Source organism: Falco punctatus (genome assembly GCF_963210335.1).
Source record: "Falco punctatus genome assembly, chromosome: 6".
NCBI lineage: Eukaryota > Metazoa > Chordata > Aves > Falconiformes > Falconidae > Falco > Falco punctatus.
The window spans coordinates 20,049,631-20,073,413 of NC_137585.1; the positions used below are offsets into that span (position 1 = coordinate 20,049,631).

At 39.2% G+C, this 23,783-nt stretch overlaps 1 protein-coding gene across 4 annotated transcripts in view; it reads right to left on the reverse strand.

Annotated features, from left to right (window-relative positions):
- PDE3A (phosphodiesterase 3A) overlaps positions 1-23,783 on the reverse strand; it is a 270,061-nt gene that overhangs the window by 178,116 nt on the left and 68,162 nt on the right. For 2 of the 4 annotated variants that reach the window (XM_080391146.1, XM_080391145.1), the window contains exon 1: positions 1-7,724. This exon is cut by the window's left edge. The exons of the other annotated variants lie outside the window; for them this stretch is intronic. The gene's annotated coding sequence lies outside the window, so the exon portion shown is untranslated. Of the gene's footprint in view, positions 7,725-23,783 lie in introns of those variants that run through there. 4 annotated transcript variants of the gene reach the window in all.

The window sequence follows — 23,783 nt, forward strand, 5'->3', positions numbered from 1 at the left end:
AGAAAACACAAAGACAGCATAGAATATTGAAATCTACTAACTTAAGTCCTACCAAAAAAAAAACCAAAAACAAAACCAACAAAAACAAACAAACAAACCCCCCCAGGTTCTAGCAGAAACCTGCATTTCTTGGCCTTTTTTTCGTTATAACAATCACAAAGAACAACATTCCAGTTGATTCAGGATACACCACATAGCAGAATGCTGAGTATTTCTTTTAAACAAACACATCCATCAAGTCACAGCTTAAAACAATTACAGTCCCTTGTTCCCTGGTAAACCTAAAAGCTGGCAGAGTCAGATAAAAATTTTAGCTGCTGTAAATGTCTAGTCAACCCCAAGCCAAAATAACCTCAGTTTTGTTTTACTGTGCGCCTTTGTTGGTTTTATTGTTGCTACTACACCAAATAACAATACACCTGAATAAAATACAAACACAGGCACTGAGTCAGATTACGGTAGTTCCTTGTTGTCACGATTTGCCCAGGCAAACAAGAACTCACACCAAACTTTCAAGCTTGTTTCTCTTAACCGAATAAAAAACTTTCTATTTCTGCGTATAAAGAAAGATAACAGAATTAGCATAATTCTAGAAATTCATAAACTAACAGACAGGTTCTACTTAACAGCTGTTAATGCAGTTGAGAGTCTCCCAACAGCCTAATGTAAATATCTATAGTACTTTCTAAACACACTGCCTGGGTCTCCTGGATGTCTTCACATGGAACACTCTACCCATCATGCAAGTAGTAGCTATGAACAGGAGACTATGCTCACACTCAGAAGAATATTTGCTATTTAGCTACCATAAAAAGGGGATTATTTTTTTTCTTTAAGCTGTATCTTTCATAGCAGAATACAAAGTAAATCCACTCATGACTATGAAAATTTAGTAATGAATCTGGGTGAGTTTACCAAGTTTCCCAGAATACAAATACTGAAATTGAGAAGCAGGATGTTCCTCCGTATTTGGCCCTAGTTGTTGAAGACAAACTATCAAGATTCATTGTCTTGAGCAAAGTATTCAGTAACTAACATAAATTAATTCTATAAAGATTTACTGATAATTTTTCTTGTTTTTCCTTAATACTGTATTATATGATCAAACCTGTTACAACAAAAAGCAGTTATAGATTACACATATGAAAGTGTAATATCTTCAGAAGGCATGAAATACTATGAACACCTAATTAATGGACTTCTGTACTTCGATGTAATTCATGTTATCCCTTGGAGCAAGTTATGGAAAAGAATCTGGGTAATATGGGTAAGAGTAATTTTTTCTTCCTTAACAACAAAAATATCTCCTTTCATTGCCATTAAGTTAGTCAAAGCAACCAGAGTCAAAGTGTGGTGGCACATGGCAATTGTGGCTTTTTCTGAACACAGAAAACAAAGCTGCTCTACTCAGGAGTTGACAAGCACACACTCAAGTCTACATATTGTTTTGCATTCGCCTTTTTCTTCAGGATTCAACTGTATCTGGGTTACACTTCAGTATTCCAGAGGTTGGAAATATTTGAGAGTAAAGCATTGTTGTTTGTGGGTCCTACCTAGCAAGGCAGGCAAAATTTTCTGCCCCACCAAAAACGGAAGACCATGCAGCAAAAGCTGAGGGGACAACCATTCAATCCATACCCTTTGTTTAGTTATGAAGCCTCTCTTGTAATTTTCTTCCAGAAAAATCACTTGTTCAGGAGAAGAGATTCCTGGAGAAACGGGCTGTTTTCTTGCAGAAAAATAAACTAGTTTGCTTTCCTTGTCCTGTATGGCTCTCTGTATGCAAACATTGTTGTGGGAGACCTGTAAGAGCCGAGTGACTGGTAGAAGGGGCCAACAGGACGGGGCTTCACAGTTGCTTCCACTTACTCTTGGCTTGGCAGAAGTCTTTCAACAGACTGCCACTTGGGAGCACACGGCTCTCCCCAGGAGCCCTGCTGAAGCAGGCGCTCCCTGGGAAGGGTCACTGGCTGCAGCAGGCTTGATTCAGTAAGAAGTTTGACCAGTGATTCTAACCACGCTTTTCCACATTGTTCACGGTGCCGTCCTCGTATTGCTACTGATTTCAAACACTTCACAGTGCAGCATTTTCACCCTTAATAGCCTGAAATTCCAGGTTCATGAAAGATTAAAATAATCATGCTGAGTAAAATGGTGTGGAAGCAGTTGGCAAGAAAATCTAAACATAAGCCTTTATGAGACGCTATTTCAACAGAAAAGCAGTAGCAGAAGGATATAGGGTTTTACATTTATTGTTTTTTTCCATCTCAGTCATAAGCAAGGGACTTCAGCCAAATGAAAAAAAAAATTAAGAATAACATCCAGATATAAAAGTGGGACCCCCTGAGGTCCAAACATGAAAGCTACAGGTACTAAACCAATTTTTACAGGTTTTCTGAATAGCCATGGTCTATCATTAGAGAAATAAAGTGCACCTCAAAACATCCAAAGTTTGGATGCAGCATATTGAATTTAAATATCATTAGAGTATAAGCAAGACTGTTCTCATAAATGCTGAGCACCCAATAGTATCCATCAGCCTCCCTGAAAGCCGGTAGGAAGCAGACTGGGGAGGGTGAAGAAACAAACATGAACAGAGCCACTAGTTCCCTGTTAGCACCATGTGCACGAACAGTGTGGTATGTATTTTCTTTCATGAAAAAAAACCCTCATTTAGGGGACTCCTAACCCTCACTCCAGTCCTCTTACTGCAATCTATCAGCTCTCCTTTCCACCTTGCCAACATACAACTCTTTGTAGAGCCATGATGAAAACTGAACTGTTAAGATGATCTAGATGAAAAATACCTCCTTGAAAGAATGTTAGATTCATCTCAACTTCATGGAATTAGATAAAAACCAAGGCAGAAGCAATAAAGGCCACAGGGAAAAGTCAGTGGTCTATCACTAAACACTTTTATATTGCCCGTGTATCAACAGGCAGGGCCTGCTGACAAACTGTGATGATAAAATGTGCCTGAATGAACACACGTGCTGTCTTGTGAGTATATAAATCCAATCCAGTTTCAGGCTGGTAACAAAGATTAAAGCAATCAAAGAGAAAAAAAATTGCAAAAAAAATTACCTATGTTTCCAGCAGGATCAGCTCCTGTCAGCTTACTGTGCAACTGATTTAATAGCAGTGCCGGTATAAAATAGAGAAAAATGGTGAGGAAACAGTATTCCTTCATCAACAGGCACCTGAACTTAACAAGGTTAACTTAAAGTATGAAACCACAGCCAGCTAAGCACTTTGAAAATCATGGTTTCAGAAACTCAGTTTCTAGGTATCTTGTCCAAGAGAGTTATGGGCACAGGGAAGCCCAAAACAAAGCCCCACCAAACACCACCACAAACTAGTAACAGAATGAGGCAGTAAGTTACCTTCCCTTTGGGTAAGAAAGATGTGTGTCTCTGTTTTTTTACAAACAAAGCCTCACTTTTCTGTATAAACCCAGTAACAGCTGCAAAGTCAATTCCACTTCCCTTCACTGCAGTGTTTTATCTAATAATCCATGCAGCTTTCAAAATTATTTTCACCCTCCAAAATAAAAGGAAGTCCTACAGCTTCTCCATTGGCTGAAAAAATTAGAACAATTACGTAACAAATAAATTCCTTTTTACAAAAAAACCTGGCTTGCTTGTATGACAATGCAGACATAATTTATAGTTGAGTGAAAGTGAATCTCTTTATAACTTGGTCTCCAAACTGCACCACCTTTGTTAATACACTCGAAGCATTAGGAAAGAGTATACTCAAACATCTGGAAAATGGATTCCATGTGAAATCCAGTTTGCAAGCAGAAAAATCCCTCTTCTGGAAAAGAAAAGAAAACGGACAGCTGAAGCAATTCCAAAGGAGGAAGATGATGGGATTTTTGCATGCCTTCAGACTCAGCATGGGTGAATAAAAACAGCTAAATAATCCATCCTTCCGGTATACTTCACAAAAAAAAAAAAAAAAAAAGAAAAAACACAGAACCAGGACCACCACACTCCATGAAAGCCAAGTCACTTGTGTATTCCTGACAACAAGGAGTTTTTTAGATGGAGAGAAGTATATGGAAGGAAAGACTGAGAATGAAAATAAGTCCCCAGATTGAACACTGCTACTCCTTGGTGTTGGCACTCAACAGGGAGAACAAAACATTAGCAACCATTTCTACAATCAAGAGCTGCTTTTTCTACTTTCACAGGAGTGGCTGAATCTCCCAGGTGTTCTAATGGCAGCTGGCATGGAGCAGCTCCATTAACAATATGCATGGCTCCTGCACACACAAACTCTCCAAAATGCAGTTCAAATCATCCCTTAATGTGCAAATTGCCCAGTCCATCAAAGCCATCTGGAAAACAGCTCATATTAGGCAATAAGGTCCAGCCATCTACATTGGTCATATATTTAGATGTCTGTATTGAACAAGACAGTATCATACCACTGTAATACAAAGCCTAAGAAAATGCATTAAATAACTAAAGAGTAGTTAAAAGAAATACTATTATAAAACTATTATAAAAACTGCAGAGATTTTTTTTTTTTTTTTTTTAAATAAGGGAGCTGCAGCTTCAGAATCTCTGGAAGTGCCACCAGCCTTCAAGCCTATCCAAATACAGTTTAAAAAAGGGAACAAATTTGACCTGTAGATTTACTGAAGAAGGTGAAAAGCCAAGGATCAGATAACTTTACAGCACACCGAAAATCTGCAGAAACTGTCTTCTTCACATAAGCCAACATGAATGCTTGGTTTTCAGGCACAAAGCCATAAAAGTGAAGTAGCTGTAGCATCACAGGAAGAGGAAAAAAAGGCTTCAGCAGTGGGTATGAGAAAAATCACAGGAATTACCCAAGACAGACTGGCTTGTGGTTTCCTCTGGGTTAGCAGAAACCATAAGAGTACTCTGCCCATTGCCTTAAAGTCAGTATTTGCCAGCAAATTACCAGAATGGTTTCCTTTGAAGAATAAAGTGTGTACTTAGATTATGTTCCTACATTACTAAAATAGAGAAGTTCTGTTATTGTTTTTGACAGTTGTTAGAAAAAAATACAAGCTGGATCCTTCGTATCTTATCTCTTCCGGAGCAAAACCTTAACAGAAGTTAAAAGGTAGTGAGGGCTTTGAAGCATCAAGCTAAAGGAAGTGCAATGTAGTAACTTTTGGCAAATGCTATTATTATAAACAGTGACCATGGTAATGAGCAGGATTTTTTTTCCTCTAGACCCTAGGGGAAAAAAAATAAATAAATACATGGACATTTCTCTATGTGTACATATATTAGTCTTTGTACGTCATTACAATGTTTATGTGTCAAGACCTTGCTTTAGAACAGCTGCTTGTTAATTTAGGCTAACGTATATTCACATTGATTTCCTGCTAAAAAAGGAAATAAGACACACACAACTTTTCTTTTTTTTCTCCACCGGTTGCCCAAAATGTCACGCCTCTAAAACAAGACCTGAAGAAATTGTCAGATGACAACTGAGGAGCATGAAGGGAAGATGATGCCACCTAATAAACATATAACAAAACAGCAACTGCCTTTTGATGTATAATTTCTAGCCAATTTTTTTCCAAGTATATCTGTTTAGAAACCACAATTAAATTGTTTTCCCCTGCAGTTAGGGGTGGGGTAGGGGGTAGGTAAAAAAAAACACAATCAACTACTGAAAATGTTGATAGCTAAAAATAGCTTCTTTGGGAAAGTGAATCAATTTGTTAAAAAAAATCAAGGCTACAAGTACTTAACAAGTTATAAATAACTTTTCAAGTATACAGTGGCACAGGAAAATATGCTGTGCTGAAAAGTAGTGTCCAGATCGTGTACTAAAGTGGCACCACACTACTCCAAGCAACACTTGTCATGTGAAACTGATGCTGTTGAAATCCCACCACTAACTACTTCAATCTCCTTTAAGCAGATGCAGCAGAACAGCCCAGGCCCCAGCTGGTTCTAATCCACTGGTTAAAACCAACTCCTTTCAGCTTCCTCAAAGATGTGGACCACACTATTGAATAAGATACTCACCTTTTAGTCTTGAAGCACAGCTTCTGCATCACTGTGCTTTGTACATAAGCACTTAAAAATACACATAGTGCTCCCACCCTATTTGGGCATCACTAGTTTGCCTACACAAAAGCAGCACAGAATAATTTTGATCTGAAGGGACCTCTGGAGGTCATCCAGTCAAACCCCATGCTCTAAGAAGAATCAGATGTCAATGTGAAATACGGGACAAATCATTCATACTGAAACAACTTTATTACAAAGTACTCGCAAAAAAGAGGTCTCGGAGTGATTTAATTTCTCACTTGGAGAAATGCCAACAGACTACTAGAAACCTGACTATTTCCACTGGATATAGAGCAGCCAAAGCACAGAAAGGACCAGGAAACCACAGACCTGTTTCTACGGTCAATAGGGAGACCCAGTAGCATACAACTGGTAGGTATCCATCAGCAAACTCAGCTCTCAGCTACTAAAACCTCAACAACTGCACTGGAACCACATGAGCTTATTTGTGTTCTGATCATATGAAATGAAAGTTAAAATCATGATTTCCTCATGAAAATTTACTTTGAAGACAACTCTATGATATACTCGTTACTCTTGTGTAATATCTACCACACCCTTCAGTAAAACTTCCAAAGAACAACCACAGGAAAAATAAAATTAAATGCCCCCTCAAAATCAGCATAATCTATCTATGAGTCACATCTAAGAGCAAGCATATTTTTACAGAAATTAAGATACATTACAATTCTGAATCAAATTTATGTTTTCATTATTTTGTTCCCCACTGCAATCCTGCAATGAGGCACTGCTTTCAGCTGCAAAAAATTCTGTGTTCTCGAGCACTGTCACAGTGTTTAACAAAAATGTGGTGGAGGGGAAAGCTTTGTGACATAGAAAGAAGACATACTATATGACTGATGCACCAAGCCGAGACAGCAAGGCACCATTATTCTGTTTATATCTATAGGCAGAGGAAAAATGAGTCCAGTATAAAGATTATATACTTCATGTACTGCAAGAATTTTTATTTATATGAACAGATTAAAAAAAAAAAAAATCAATCATGAAGACAAGCATCCTTGTAGTACAAATCATAAATTATCCAATGTTGATCAAGTCTCAGTCACGGCCAATTTGTTCTCTTGGGCATTAATTTGCCAGATCTCCAGTTGTCCAACATGAAGCAACTATACTTCAAATCTGTGGTTTACATCTATGCTCTCAAGCCTATTTATAAATTGTGTTCAACTGTTTGTAGTAATCTCACCAGATACTTTGCAATACAGGTTTTTTTCAGCTTTTCTTCAATGAACATGTATTTTCTTTCCTCTTCTGTGGCTGCATACTGAAATGGGCACATGAGCCAGAGACACCAGTATGGCTGTGAGAAATTAGACCAAAACACCACCTGAACAGTTTATGGAATAACTTTCAGAGTTTACAGAAAACAATGCAGGTTTCACACCTCTGATTTTATTTCAGTTCAGATTAGATAAAGCACAAGGAGGAAGGACAGAACACTCCATCACTCCCAGGAAATTGTGACGTAGGACAGCCTTAGTGTCCACAAATCCCACTGTAATCTGCTAGATGCTTTTCCTGTTATGTTCCCCTTATGTTGTCTATTCATCAAATAGCATCAACATGAGTGGAGAAAAAGCCCTGAGAATTTATTACTTGACATCACCAGAGTTCGTTTGTAAGAACTAATTGTCATGATAACAAGAATCTGTCTCTTATCCCTGCTCTTCATTTAAGCCTTAATTCACACAACTGCCTCTCCCATTTTCATAATGTTCTGCAAAATCACTGGCACGCACAGAAGAAAGAGCTCAGGGACCCGCTCAAACACATTTAACCTATGTACAAAGAGCTAAGGGAGCTATTTCAGCGGTGCCTTCCAAACAAAATAAAAACACATGAAAAATCAATTACCAGTTCTGCTTTTTGAGCCTCTGGATCTAATAGATGCGGCTTACAGACTCCCTCATATCACATGTTCATACGACAGCCCTAAGACTACGTATTTTAGTCATGGAAAAAACAAAACCATTGATTGCTGTTTCAGTTGTCATCAAAACAACTAAAACCTTGTCTGCTTTCATTCTACATTTCCTTCTTTGTACTCTCCACTGACCTGCAGCATTCTCTAGAAGATACACCCTCAAGCTACCTTTTCTAGAGAACTTCTGATTTTCAGTAAAAGAAGATGGTGCAGTGGTTGTCACAAGCAAGTTTTCTGACAGATGCCTGCCACACATTCCCCCTGTATTATTCTAAGCAAGAGGAGTACGTTCTTGTGGCAGGCTAACACTGACACTAACTAGCGGGTAGGTCTAAGTTCTGGACAGAAGGTATCCACCAGGGGCCTGCTGAAACATAACTAACCAGGTGTTACTACAAAGTAGTAACACTTGCAATATAGAGGTAGTAACAGAGAAGGCACACAACTTTCAAGTGTTTCACTATAATGACAATGCCAGTAAATAGTCCTATTTACCTCTTTTTAGCAACCATCAAAAGACCTTAGTGTTTGTAAAGATTCTGTAGCTTCAAATACAAGCTAGTTTGGAGCGGATTTCAGTAGGACATCTTGTCCAACCTCCTAATACATAGTTGTTATAAACACCAGACTAATTCTACAGTAGCTGACCCTCATCCTAAATCCATTCATCTCTCATCATACTCGCTACCATCAAGTGAAGGAACACAAGCCTGACCAATGGAGTCAAGCACCCAATTTCATAAGCTTCCAACAGCAACAAAGTCTGTTCTTCATCTATTTTTCTCACCTTTGGTTTGCCCACATTTTTCAGTGGAAACTATTGTTTGCCTCGCATGCCGGCAGAATCCCAGGTAGAGGCTGCCAGCTCTGCACCCAGCCATGTGTTGTGTTCAGCATATTGAAAAATGTTTGGTACAGTCAGACCTAAGAGTGCCAACTCAGGACTGTGGAAAAATATCAAAGTGTTATGGAGGAGAAAACTTGTTGTTCACTGAGTGATTTAGTCTTCTCTCCTCTTTTTTATCAGGTGCCTCTGTCTCAGAAAACTATAGCTTTGGAGTTAGGATGCTTTGTACCTTCCCCCCATATTACTAACACTGTCACTAAGCCACAAAGAACTACCCCAAACTAATTATTTTTCTTTTTTTTTTTTTTAAGTCATCAAATTCTTTGGTTGGTGAATTGGTACTTAATTGGGAAAAAAAAAAAGGCAGCTTAAGTTATAGTTGATTCTAATATCTGGTTTATATACATAGAAAAATAACCCAGAGCTTCCTTTAGTCAAGCAAAGGAAGGTAGCAAGTCCAACTTTTTTTTTCTTCTTTTTCTCTACAATTCATCAGGTTTTAAAGCCAAATAACTTCTTTTACTGAGAAGAAACTTAGGACTACCCATAAACTGCAGCATGAAAATAGGTCAGATTTTGACAAGTCTATGAGTTACCTCACAGAAAGTCTATGAGGAAATTTGAGGTTTTCTGGGAAACTTACCCACATTGTGTTTCCATTAGTGAACAAATAGTAAAATTATGAAAACAAGAAGGAGGTTTTTCACTGTAGCCCACTGTATTTGTTTCTTTGTCTCCCATTAAATTTCTAATCCTCTGGATACCGCCAAATCCATTTATTCCTAGAATAATTACTTAATTTTATTTATTTATTTATTTATACACACAGTGAACAGACAAGCCCACCGTGGAAATCTAAGTTATTTCTTTTCAGTAAGCCAACTAGTACACATTATGGCAAAATAATTTACTTTTCAAGGAAGGACAAGTAGTAAAATCTAAATGTTCAACCTCTCATGTTTTTAAACTGAGAAAGCAAATACAGGTAGGTATGAGGTCATAAAAGGAATGATATTAAGAAAGCATCTGGGAACAAGTAACCTCAGTACAGATTGAGCACGCAGGAAGATCCCCTGACCTACCAGAAGGACATGTTAGAAAACACCTGGCGCAACTTCACCCTTTGTGGAACTCCACTGAGGCATGACCAGGAATCAGTCCCCCATCCACAAACATCAAGCTGTTTCACCACCTCCAGGACACTTCATTCAAGTTAGGGCATGGGGACAAAGCAAGAAGTCCATTTAGGACAGGGGTCCTCAAACTTTTTAACCAGGGGGCCGGCGCGCAGATGCAGTGGCAGGCAGCCATCTGCGGCTGCTTGGTTTCCCCCCCCTAACCCCCAGCGGGGGGTGGGTGGGGGGTGGGGGGGTCTGTAAATACCGGGGGCTGGATTGAGGTCCCTGGGGGGGCCGTATCCGGCCCGCGGGCCATAGTTTGAGGACCCCTGATTTAGGATATGCAAAACAGAGGACAGCCAAATGTCAGAAAGGCAAACAGAGCTAAGGGCTGAGGAAGGGCTTGCAATCTTCCATCATACACCTCCACCTGCTCTACTCACATTCCACAATGCCACACAAGCAGGTCATCAAATTTCAGCGAGGAAACAAACCTCACTGACATCACTGCACGTCTTCACTTTTTACTTTGGGGCTCAACACTCAGTTAAGAGCTGTTACGGTTCAAGGCCAAAGTATTCAGTGTTTTTACTCAATCATGCCCATAAATAGGATTATCAGTGACCTACTTAAAACATTCTTTTACACTGTTCCATGCTTCTGACTGCTCACCTTTCTGTGTTGAAGATAACCTTTTTTACAATGTTTGCAAGTTAATGATTCTCACTAGTGTACAACGTGTACACCATGTGATTGGCAGAGATAAAGACTTGGCGTGCCCCATAAAAGCTAACCATCAAAGCAGTCCAAAAAAAAAGAAAATATGAGAAGTATAATTTGAAAATTTTTGACCCCTGCCTTAACGCAAGTCTTTAAGACCTCAGCAGAAGTATAAGGAGAAGTGAAAGAAGCTGTTATAATTCTTCTGTACTGGTGAGAGTAACAAAATCCAGAATAAAAGCAAGCAAGACCAGAACCACAGTATTCAAAGCAAACCTCATTAGAGCAGATAGGGAGGGGAACTCTGCCAGCTGAACATGCCATGATGTCCAGAAGCACAGCTTATACACACTTTTGTATGACCTTCACTGAGAGACTGCCATAGGCTCTACACCTTCAAAAATTCAACCAGCGCCTAAAGACAGAGATGCCAGCGTTTGCATTTCTTTTGTGGTTGTTTCAAAATGGAAGGCCCTTAATTTCCTTCAGATTTTTTAGGCTTCCTTTACATTTATAAACTTCGTTCAGTTTGAATTAAGCAGGATGAAATTTATTTTAAAATCTTCTATTTCCTGTTCTGCTGCCATTTGAAATGAAGCACCTTCTATTTTGTATGGATGCTGACTGGCCTCATGAAAATCTGCTCCATTCTTTGAACAACCAGCACTTCAATGAAATTCAGGTCTGCAACAACTTGGTTTCAAAATGCAACCTGAGATCAAGCTGAAAATTTCTCATTTTGTTCAACTCTTAGTGCTTGCAAGTCTGCAACAAGTCTTACAATAGCTCAGGTTCTCTTTCAAAAGTACTCATCAGCACCAATTTCAGAACTACATCAAGATCTCCCCTTTCACTTGGAGGAGAACCAAACCAAACCAAACATACAACCTAGTGAGGGACACGTGTGAAGAGAGCTTTGAAGACACGAACCCTCAAGATATATTTTTTTTAATAGCATATTTACTTAAATGAAATAAATAACTTCAGAATATTTATTATCACATGATTTTCAAATTCCTCTCCTAAGGTCTAAGATGTGACATTGGCGTAGACTATTTTGGCTTTTAAAACTGTAGTTTTGCAGCAGTAGATTTGAGGTCTGATACATGCAGGTTGTATATGACTAATCATGCAATAAAAGTGAAATCAATCTAAACTGCTCCAGTTAGAAGCTGTAATACCAGTAGAGGGAGCAGTCATTAAATCCCAGATTCAAGGGCATCCCTTTGAGGAACTTCCATAAACTTTAACTGCAGGGGCAATAAACACAGAGCACCAGCTCACATGAACTGCAATAATAAAAGTGAGGTGATTTCTCTGTAATTCTTATCAACATTTTATCTCAAGTAAATGATTTATAGTACCAGATTCTATCAGGGCTGCTCCTTTTTCTGCCTCATGTAGTCAGACTATCCTCTTGAGAGATACCTTTCAAAAAGAGGAGTAGACAATCTTCCCTCAATTTGTCAATTGACATTCTTCAATAGGATATGATAAGATAGTCTGGCAAACAGACATCAACTTTTAAAAGGTCTGTTTTCCCTCCTGAACCTAGACACAAAATAAATGAAGTTCCTGTACTTCACTACCTGTGCCAATTCGCAGGATGGTGTAAATATGCCTTTTCAGTGCTGTGCAGATGCCAGGGCTTATTGGGTAATGAATCCCCTTCATTTGCACTTGAAAAGAAATGAGCCTTTAGAGTGTAATCATCTCCATGTTTATTTGTCACTCCCCCCTTTCTTTTCTATTTTGAGCATTAAAAAGATCCAATGTACTCCTCTTTTGCTCCATGGGCCAACAGACTTCTCACTGCTCTCCAGAAGACAAGTGACAAAAACAGGGGATAAGAGAGAAAACTAAGACCTCTCATTGTCCATGGGATTTGGTTTCCTGCCAGAAGAGACCAAACTAAACCAGCTCCCCTCCATCACCACTTTCTGCTTCCAACAGGATGCAGTGGCAGCCCCACCTTCCCGTGCTACTGATCTGAAACCGTGTAAGACATGCGATAAGCTAACTCTGCATTTATGAGCAAGTAGCAGAGATACCATTTTATCTCTTAGGGATTTAACAGACGTGCATGTCTACATGAAGAGTGCATGTTTGTTTTTTCACCATCCCCAATGGTTTGGCCATACTGAGATCAGAGGCCACACCCTGTTCATCCTGTCCTGCACACCTCCAGCACTGCTACAGGCTCTTCAAGAATTGTTTAATTCAACCCAGAAATGATGGCTTTTAGGCTGAGAAAGGGAAATTAAGCACAAGTAGTCCGTAAAATACTTAGCAAATTTAATCCCTGATTCTTAAAAAACCCTAAGGTATTTGTCTTGACATTCAATTGAACTGGGCCACTGACTTCAACCACAATACTGAACTGGAGATCACAGAGCACGTGACTGTATTTCCTCAATTTGTGCAATGCTCAGAACTTCAGATTCTTTTGACAGGAACGTGGGGTAACCCAGGAATGCTTGCCCTCATTAACAGTTATGTAAATCTACCAAGCATTAATCTTTTCTTGTCTAGGATGAAGCCTGTCATATGATATTGCCACCAAAGCTACTTCTCCAAAGTAAACTGTGTAATTTGCACAAGGTGTCTAACAGCTTAGCCTGTTTATTTGCATTTTTCTTTAATGAATTCACCTAAGATTCTATAGGCAAAGGAATGAAAACAACAACAGCAGCAACAACAACCCACCTGAACGGCACTTCCCTAACCTCTCCTCCCCTGCCCACTGCACTTCACCATGAGGACAAAGGAAAACTATTTCAAAGCAGGAGAGAGGAAAACAGAGGTTAGGAGAGATCGTGCAGATACTCATTGCAGCAAATAGCGTGAGAACCTGGATCTGAACACTGCCACCACTATTAATTAAAACATTCAAATGCCCACACTTCCCCCCCCTCCCCCAACGTTCTTCATTATTGATATGTGAAGCTGCATTTAATAGCCCTTGTGGGTAGGCATAGGTCATTTTCTGCTTCTGCATATTCTGTTTTTCCCAAGAGAGGCTTATGCAATATCCTGACGTGCAAACAATAATGGAGTCATGGAAAATGAAAACTAAAGGAGGAGGGTGGGAAGAGATGGAGACTTGTCCCATTATCCTCAGAAGTTTCCATTTAAACCAGTTGTACAATAAATAACTTCCTGAACTTTGCCACAAACACACTGAAAGGATACTCTCTGAAACACCAAGTAATTTTGGGTCAAGTGTGTATACCCACTATAATGATAACACCACGAGTACTTCCTGCAAGCTCACAACAGCCACAAGGGATTCTGTACAACTTCACTGTTTCAGAATGTTGTTCTGCTTCAGAACCAGCACCTGGTTTTCTGCCTCTCATCATACCATTATAGCCTGGGCAAGTAGCTTCCCTCAACACTAAGAGAACATGCTTCCTTGGGGATATCTGTCTGCAACCTCTTGTATCTATTCTGAGCCAGTAGTAAAGCCCAAGCTTTACTCCATGACCACGGTACATATACCTCCCTGCTCCACACGGATGTTCTCACATGAAATTCAAGCTGAGGTCATCTTCAGTTTTTCCCTTCAGTTGTGAAAGGGAGAGAGAACTGAATCAAGTCTCTTTCTCTCTCCTTCACCCAGACACCTTTTTCACACAACTCAGAGGAAATAAGTTCTTTCCACCTCTCCATATCCTCTGAGAAATTTGGCTGTGAATAGCCAGTGGGCTTAAAAGCTCTTAGAGGAAATGGCAAAACACACGTTTATACAAACAGAGTTTGTATATATCTGTTTATAAGAAAACAGAGTTTGTGTGACTGTAAGAAACTCAGCTAAAAAGAAATACTTCATTATCTTTTATCATAAAATTAATGTGTTTTGCATACAAAGAAGGCCACCACCAAAATTCTCTAGCAAAATACCACAATACACACAAATTATGCAGAATTTGTATCTATTTTCAGATCATGTAAACAGTTAAGAATAAATACTACACATTTCCATTTTATTAGATAATACAAAATATGGTTTGGGTTCTGTTTCTGCATGGAACTACTCAAAGTATGGCCAGCTGTCACAGCCCCACCCCAAATCTCATGAGAGTTCCTATTTTCCCCCAGAAGTTTTGATGCCTACTGCAAGGTGACAATGAGGAAATATCTGATTTCATTTTAAAGGCAAGTTTCCAGTGACAATAGGCTAGGAAAAGCTTGAGAAATGTGGCAGAAAAAAAAACCAAAATAAAACCTCCCCCCAAAGGCAAATAAAAACAATATATAAACACACATACACACTACATACACTGTTTAATATGAACTGATTATATACACCCTAACATAAACGGTTTTTTCTGTGGTTTTGTAACTTGGGGGTGACATGGCTCATTCAGGTGACTACTACAATAACTTATATTTGGTTGGAGAAGTGCAGATGTATTTCTTTTCTGTCAAAACTTTTCGTATTTCTTTGGAGGTTTGCTGTCCAGTTTTACAAGCTGGAGCAGCTAGAAAACGTGCCTGATCAAACAACCATGCAAAATACACATGGCACATCTAATTTGAATCTGTCAAGTCTTGGGGGCTCCAACAGCGTTACCTATGAAAGACTGACTTATTCTCCTCAAAATCCTTTGTTACCATTAAAGGCTTTTATAAGATCCTTACGTAGAGCATCAATGCAAAAGACTAGTCATGCCGGGGCAGGTCAAACATCTTCTAGCTCCTGTGGATGGAAGGATGATGCTCAGGCACATACAACCTCTAATGACCCAAAATAAATGTGCAAGACCTACACCTCAGAGGCCACATTCCCTTTGGACTTCTTACCTTGATCCACAAAGCATGGCAATTTGTCACTGATCCAGGCAGCTCAGCTGTTCAAGACATCACAGGGAAGAAATGTACCATTAAATTACTTTTCCACGCACAGATTATAAGTGCAGGTAGTCCATGCTGCGCTACAGAAAATAGGGGGATTTGTTCCTTATAAGCTTTGTGCAGCTTGTGTGAGCATCAGGCAAACACCATATGAGCTAAGGTAAGAAACCGAGGATATTGAAATAAAAACGTAACTCCTTAACTGCTGTCTCCCACTCTGTGGTTGTGTAATCTTATCACATTGTAAGTCTCTACCTAAAGTGAGAGGTTTTTAAACACATTGCTCACTCTTTTTATCTTATGGAATTATTACAAAGGAAAAAAATTATCTAGATTCTCTTCCCCTTCATACTAAATGCTTGTATCAATTACCATCTTACGCTCCTTTGAAATCCAGCATTTAGACGATACTGCTATACAAGTCAGATGCCTTTTTATGGTGGTTTTTTTTTAAAAGGCCCTCCATAAGTAGAAAGTACAACCAATGGCAGCTACAGAACTTGTCAGCATGAAGACTAAAACTATCTCAATAGTACAGGGCTTTCAGTAACCTCACAAGTGGCAACCTCTGCCCTCTTGCTCAGCTCCTGTCCTCCAGAGCCACCATCAATATCCTTTGCAACCTGTCGCTCTGAATTTTTCAATGTTCAACCTCGCTCAACATTATCATAAGGAGCATAGCTATTAGAGACTTTCCTGCTAAATCATTAGTAATCATAACTCATCAGTTTTTAAGATGATTTGAAACAGCAAATTGAAAAAAACTCCTTCATTTGTTTTTAGCAATTATCTCAGCATCACAGTTTGGCATTTTTCTCCTGTACACGGACCACTTATCTTTTCTGTTCAGTCAGGGACAAAAACTAGAAAGACAATCAGGCTCACACCAGCATTGCGAAGACCTGGGGAACAAAGCCACAGAAGTCCTGGGGTCTGACTGCTTCAGTGCAATGAGATCCAGGCTTCTGAAGCCCTACAAATTGATTCCTCTCAGATGGGATTCAGCGTGCTGGCACGTACAGTCCCCTGCCAGGGGTTTAACACTATTATTGGGAACAAACCAGATCCACCTCTGGGCAATCACCAAGGCTTGCCCCTGCCTCAGGCCCAACTGCCCAGCCCCTCCTGGCCTCTCCCAGCACCTGAACCTCTCTAGTCATGGGTCCCTACACATCTGTACTGTCTACACACGTACCACTCTGCTGGCTTCCCTCTGCAGTCTGCTTTTCCCATCTGAAGGGAATTTCCTACTAGTGGGGCCATTAAAACATTAACATTGACTTAGTCTGATGAAATCCTGATGGCAAAACAGACCAGGTTTGCTGGCAAAGCGTGAGAAGATCAACAGACATAAAATAATGTAAAAACAGTGCTTTTCATTCCCATTTGATAAGGTCTGCAACATCAACATATCAAATAGTCACCACAGCAAATGACTGCACACAACCAGGAGAACACACAGGAAGAACACACACAGCTTTTTACAGAATTTACCTTAGATCGTTGCAACAGAACTCACAAATATGACAGAAATCACTTCAAGACTGGATATAAAAGATGATACATCCAACATGTTAGAAATAAAACTACAATAAAAGTTAATCTGACAAGTTTAGCATGCCCTCTACCTTTTTTTTTTTTTTTTTTTTTTACATAGAATCTTCCCACATTTTCCTCATTCATGCTTATAAACATCACTTAGGTCTGAGTGTATTTTTTATCTTCTCCCTTGCTGAAACTGAATGTTGATGTAAAGCGGAAAAAAACAGGGACTATTAATTCACTGCCCCCCACATAGTATGGTCAATCATCATCTTTGGGTATGGGGGGAGAGACAGAGACACACAGAAACAGAGAAAGAGACAGTATATATAAGCACGCGCATGCATATATATATATATATATATATATATATATATGGTAATGACTGATTTTTCACTGTTAAAACTATTTGCTTTGAGACTGGAACATTCTGATCCTGGCAAAATGATGCAACTTATTAGTGGCAAGAAGTGACTCAGTGCCTTGCACTATTTTAGAAAGCCAGATGAGATGATCATTAACTCTGCTACTTCAAATTCGCACACACTTCCAACTTCAAACTTTATTATGGGAAAAAGAAAAAAAAAGTACTACTACAATGGAAAAAAACTTCAAAATAAACCCATAAGAAAGTACAAAGAACACTAGAGTTTTCAGCTCGTTCTTCACTAAGTGACCAGGAATGAGAAAATGCAAGCACCTGATCAACTATATATTCTAATTAGCTGTTTAAAAAACAGATTGCTAGCTGTCAAAAAGAAAAATCAGAGTTTACAAAAAATCTCAAGGTTTTCTCCATCCATAGCTCTTCCATAAGCAAGAAAGAGATCAATTTAACCTAACAGTATCTGTATTTCATACATACAGCTATTTCTCTCTGCCAGACACCCCACCTCAGCACTAACTCCAGTGCACCAGTACAAGTGAAGAGGTATCCTCAAGAGATCTCGCCTCCATGATCCAGTTGTGTCTAAAATCTGTGCCGTGTCACTGGCAGAGCACATGCTATATCGGGCTTTGGCCGAACATCCCAATGGCTACCACAGATTTGCAAACGTGAAGATGGGAAGCTTTGCCCAGTTTTCAGTTCACTTTATTGTCAATCCTATTTCTCTGTAACAGCAACATAACAGCATTAACATAAACAGCAACAGTTTTGTTTGGTTAAGCAAACATACAGAGGAAGCATTTTACATTTTTATGTACATACATAAAATGCAGATAGACTTGTACATGAACAGTATGTGATATAGTGGTCACAGCATTAGATAGGGCTAAAAGACCCAGCTTCCATTTCGAGCAGTATCACCTACATACACTGAAATATGAGTAAGATATCTATTCTCCCAGTTTATGCAACCCAGAAGTGGAACTCCCCATACCTACCCGCTTTGAAAATTAGGCTTGCAAAGTGCTAATAAAGACCAGGTGGGATTTGATGCTCCAGTTGTACCAGCCAAGCCTTTTAGTGCAGCTCCCAGACACAAGAAGGTGGTTTTGTTCATGGAGTTTACAACCAATCTGTGCAGTGAAACAGGCTATGTTAAATAAAAGCAGTTCTAGCTGTAAGAGCTATATATACACAGAGGCTTGTAAGCATTAATAAAGGAGAAAATGAGAAAATAAAGTTCCATCCCTAAATTCTGAAAGTTTGTAGCACAGATGTAGCCTAAGAGCTATTAAAATATTTTGTGTCTTTAAAAAAAAGGGAAAAAAAAATAGGGAGGGCTTAACATTTGACATTAGAGAATACAATAATGTCACACTGAGTCTCTCTGCCCTTATGCACACATTTGATACAGAGATGCAGGCATGACACCCAGAGAGATAAGATGTTCCTTTCCGCATGAACCTTTCCAGCAATAATTCAAAAATTCAGCTAAGCATTTCTTTGACAGCTATTTCCAAAATTGCCATTTCTATGTGGATTTTAGAACCCAGTATAGTATATAGGTTTGTGTTTTGAAGCCAGAATAGACTACATAATCCTGTAATTGCATGTAGTGAAGCTCTGGAGTTCATAATTGTGTCGATGTTACGTGCAAACTGTACTATGCCAAAGTTGCTATTAATCATGTTTGATAACTGTTTGTGAAGAGATAGAAACCAAAGCGTACCTAGAGAGCAGGAAAAAATAAAGTAAGGGAACAAAGACAGAGATAGAAAAAACACCCAAACCCAAGGTTGGGGTTTTTTTGTGTTCTGTTTTGTTTTTTTTTTAAGAGAGGATTATTGCCTTGCTTAAGTCATCTTAAGTATTGAAAGGAGATTGCAATCACAAATCTGCCACTTACCCAACAAATTAGCCTGACTTTCAAAGCCATCCTTTAGCAGATGTGTGCCATGGAGTAATCAGTGTAGCCATTACATGAAAAGCCATTTATCACAGGAAGCAGGATTATACTGATCAGGAAACAAAACCAACTCTTCCTCAAAATAAAATTAATTAAAATCAGGCAATACATTATTTCAGACAGTATTTTCAACCTGAAGCACCATCAGATACGAAATGTTGAGATTAATTGGAAGACTAGAATTCAGAGATCTTTACATCAATTTTCTGCCAGTTTAAGCCTGAAGGTTTGGGAGTAAGCTGACACACTCCCTGTAAGAGACAAGGAGTGTACTTTATTCCACCTTCCGTATCAGCCTCCCACTTCAGGGCTCCTGCATAAACACACAAAACTATTACACATTGTGAAAACCTGGCTTTCCAGCAACCAGGGAGGATGAGGGGTTTACTCTTCAGATCTGCAATCAACTTTGGCACATCGCACCCCGTTCTGCTCCTCACGTCTCCCCAGGGAAGTTCACAGGCTCAGGGCTACCTGGGCCCTTCAGACGTGCTCGGTGAGCCACACATTCACTTGCACACCCCAGAGCAAAATCGACCAGCAGCAGGGAAAAGGACTGAAATGCGGCCACAGGCTGTCTAAGTTGTGGACTATGTACTGCCCGTTAAACATAAATTCATCACTCAAGCTTGGCTGGACTACAACCACCAACAAAACTTTCCAGCACATACCACTTACCCCCACAAGATTACCAGCCCAAATACAAGATTGCACATAAAAGGGAAAACATTACTATCACCTAGTATGTTAAAATAGGAAAGGTATTTGCCTCATGCTCTAAATCACTTTGGACCCATACGATACTGTCCAGGAGGTGGCTGGCCTTCTGCCACCTTCTTCCCTTTCACTATCCACCTCCTCTGTCCAGCCCAGCAGCACAGCTTGTCTTTAGCTCCCTAAAACTGATCTGGGGACTAAGAAGCCACAGACTAGGAATTCAAAAACACCCATCATTACAGGCAGAGAGAAAAAACAATACCAAAACAAAAATACCAGGGACATGCTTTTGATTGTAGCATCTCATTCCGTAGCTCAGGAGCAGCAGCTTAATGGTTAAAACAAATTTACGGGATATGCCCCTCTACCTCATTCCCAACTACAGCACTGATTCACTGCATAACCCCGACCAGGTCATTTAACCCCTTCCTTTGTTTTACTCAGCTGCAATGGGACGATGAAGATGTACATCCCTTTAGGTCTGAGGAAGCAGCTTTAAAGCTAGAACATGCTTTGAAGAATAAGAAAGCAACAGAAACAATACAAAGCATAAATGCATGATAGTAAGTCAGTGGGTATACAATCAAATATTTCTCTTTAAGAACAAAACAAAGGTAAGATTTGAAAGTCAGCTTTCTGAAAGGCAGCAAAGGAAGTGACGCAGATTCTACCACATCGTATTACATTGGTGGGATGCTCTGAAAATTAAGTTCATTAAAAAGGGAGTTTACATCCAAAGGAATTTATTGTTCCAAAAATGCAAAGTTTTATAAAAAATGTATGTTTTTAACAGTGTACAAATCTTCCAGATTAATTAAGGTTTCAATTCTAGCTTCTCTAATATATGTGCATTTTTGGCCATTTCTACAAATTCTTTGTAATTATTTGCTCAAGCATTCTGCAAATGCAGGTACTGAATATGGGAGCCCCTCTCCTGCATGTCATATACGCCCTAAAAATCCTAAATGGTTTAGCACAGACAAGCAAATATGTACGACTATGCAATACAAGCTTTTGTACATTTGACCTGGTTTGGAAACAAACACCTCTTTTTTTTCCAGCTGCTTTCTATTCTTTCTATTTACATGGACAATGCTCTGCCCTCCCAGCTTTTACTTCTCTACTTAAAGAACAAATACCAGTCATTCTCTGCTCCGGAAACCTAAACACACACCCTTTTATTCAGCAATACATTTGAATGGAAGGATGAGCATCAATGGATATATGTCTCATCTATGGCACAGCATCATTTTGGCACTTCTAGAAACATTAAAGAACAGAGCCATGATCTTAGCAGTTGCTATATGGATTGCCTTTTCATAACTCTCACAAAAAGATAGACAAAATGCATCTGTAATCAATATTTTCTATTCTTTGCATTGCTGCCATTTTCTTGTGATTTGCAATGCTGGTCATTCAACCATTGGCCAAGGACGTTCCCAGAACATCCAGTGTCTTTATTTCAAAGTATGGAATAGCTGCATTTACCTTAAACTCCATTGTATCTATTACACTAAACAAGACTTGAGACAAGAAAAAGGCTACAGAAACACAGGTTACACCACTTTACTGTCAATTCAAAGATTAACTTGTTCCAAAATTCACTAAATCTGGAGTGTACACATGTAACCAACTCCACCCTGCATGTGTGACAACATAGTACTCACCTAAAAGCCTCACTCCAGAGCATTTTGCTTACTCACATGCATATTGCACCAAGACCCCTTGTCTTTAAAGCATACACATTGCAACCTGACTTCTTGCCAAAAATGGATTTTGCACACTATTCTGGCTGATAATGTTTTAACAATTTGGTTTCTCAGTCCCAGTTAAGAGGGAAATTTCATTGTCTCAAGTGTTTTCTTGCACAGCCCTCTTCAAACAAGTGTCTAAAGTATCATCCGATGCTCTTCAGAATTATGACACTTCAACCCCTGTCCCTAACCTACACCTTTCTCCTAACAGTGAAGCAGCAACTGGTCTGGACAAGAGCCCATCTAATTTGCTAGCACCAAGCCCTATGTCAGGAAAAAACTGGATTTTTTTTTTTTATTTCTGTTCACTCCCTTAATGGCTCTCATTAATTGCCAAGGTCCACCTTTCAAGTAAGCAGCTCTGGTGTTTAACAACATACACAATTAGCTGGCCCTGTTACTGTTTATCTCCAAGGCAGGCACGGAAATTTCCAAGTGCATGGTGTCTGCTGTGCCCATTAGAAGGAAGAGCTAGGACATTAGTCTTTGTGACATATGGTATTCAGATGCACCCCACTGACACAGAACATAAATGGCCTTGGGGCACTGATAGTGAACACGTAACTCCTGAAGCCATCATGGTCCAACTGTCCACCAATTTATCATTGTCTTAGAAAAGCCATGTGTATTCACTCACTTCTGTTAACTATCAATTCAAAGGGGGCCGATATGTCACTACGAAAGGGACAGTCAATAAAAATGTCAGTGCACTCCAAAGCTTTTTCCATGCTGAGCACTTTGTTCCACCCCGAGTTTTCTTGTTACGTGGAAATCACAACAAGAAATGCTGCATGCCCACCTCTCTCTCTCCCCACCCACAAACATACATCTGGGAGCAAACATTAAAATAATTTTATTTGAGGCAATGAAAAATGAAAGCCAAATGAAATTCTCACCTCTTATTTTGCTTTCATGTTCTGTGAGTCCTACCAAATTTCTGGTAATACTGCAAATGAAAATAGATCCAAATGCAAGCAGAGGAACTAGTAAATTATTGACTGCCTGATCACTGTTGTCTGCTCCTATGCAGAGCTCGTTTGGTAATTATGAGGAACTGCAAATAAGCTATGTAGCTCTATGAATGAACTGAAAATCAACACATTTAGGATGGAAAAAATACAACGGATCACATTTTCTACATCATTGTCCCTTTTGACTGTCTCTCTTATTTTGAGCTTAATGTATCTACTTCTTTACTTATTTTGAGCTTGATAGAGACACCCAAATCAAGAGATGAATGTTTTGGCTGCTGCATTTAAGAAACACAAAAATCTTGCAGTAATATCCCAGCATGGCTCATAAAATACAGGTCTTGTATTTCTTGTTTATCTTAATCTACACCTTTACAAGACCAATTTCCTTTCAGCTACATACAAATGCAAGTAGTGTGGTTGATGGGGGAAAATGGCATATGTCCACTGCAAAATTACTTACAAGATGCATTTAACATTGCTCCTAAATCAAAACAAACTCCCTTGTTATTGGCAACAACACATAGTGGAACAGAGAATTCAAATAATGGAGGAGGAAAAGAGCAGAAGAGGATGTTATGCTCAGTGAAACATACAAATATTCTTTCTCGCAGATGTGAAACCTATTGGAAGGCCCTCTGCATCTGCTCTCCTAAGCACCTTTCATTGAAGTCAAAAGACATTAAAGATGGGGACTAAGGCCCCTCATGCAGGTGACCAATTCCAACATCAAGACAAGATGTACATGTATCACTAGATCCATTTGCCTTTGTCTTCTAAAATCACCAAACCTGTGCAATGCAATTGAAGAATGGTTCCCAAGAGCTACTTTTTTGAATAGAGTTGGAGATTTTTCATACTAAAAAGAGAAATAAATTAATAAGAATACA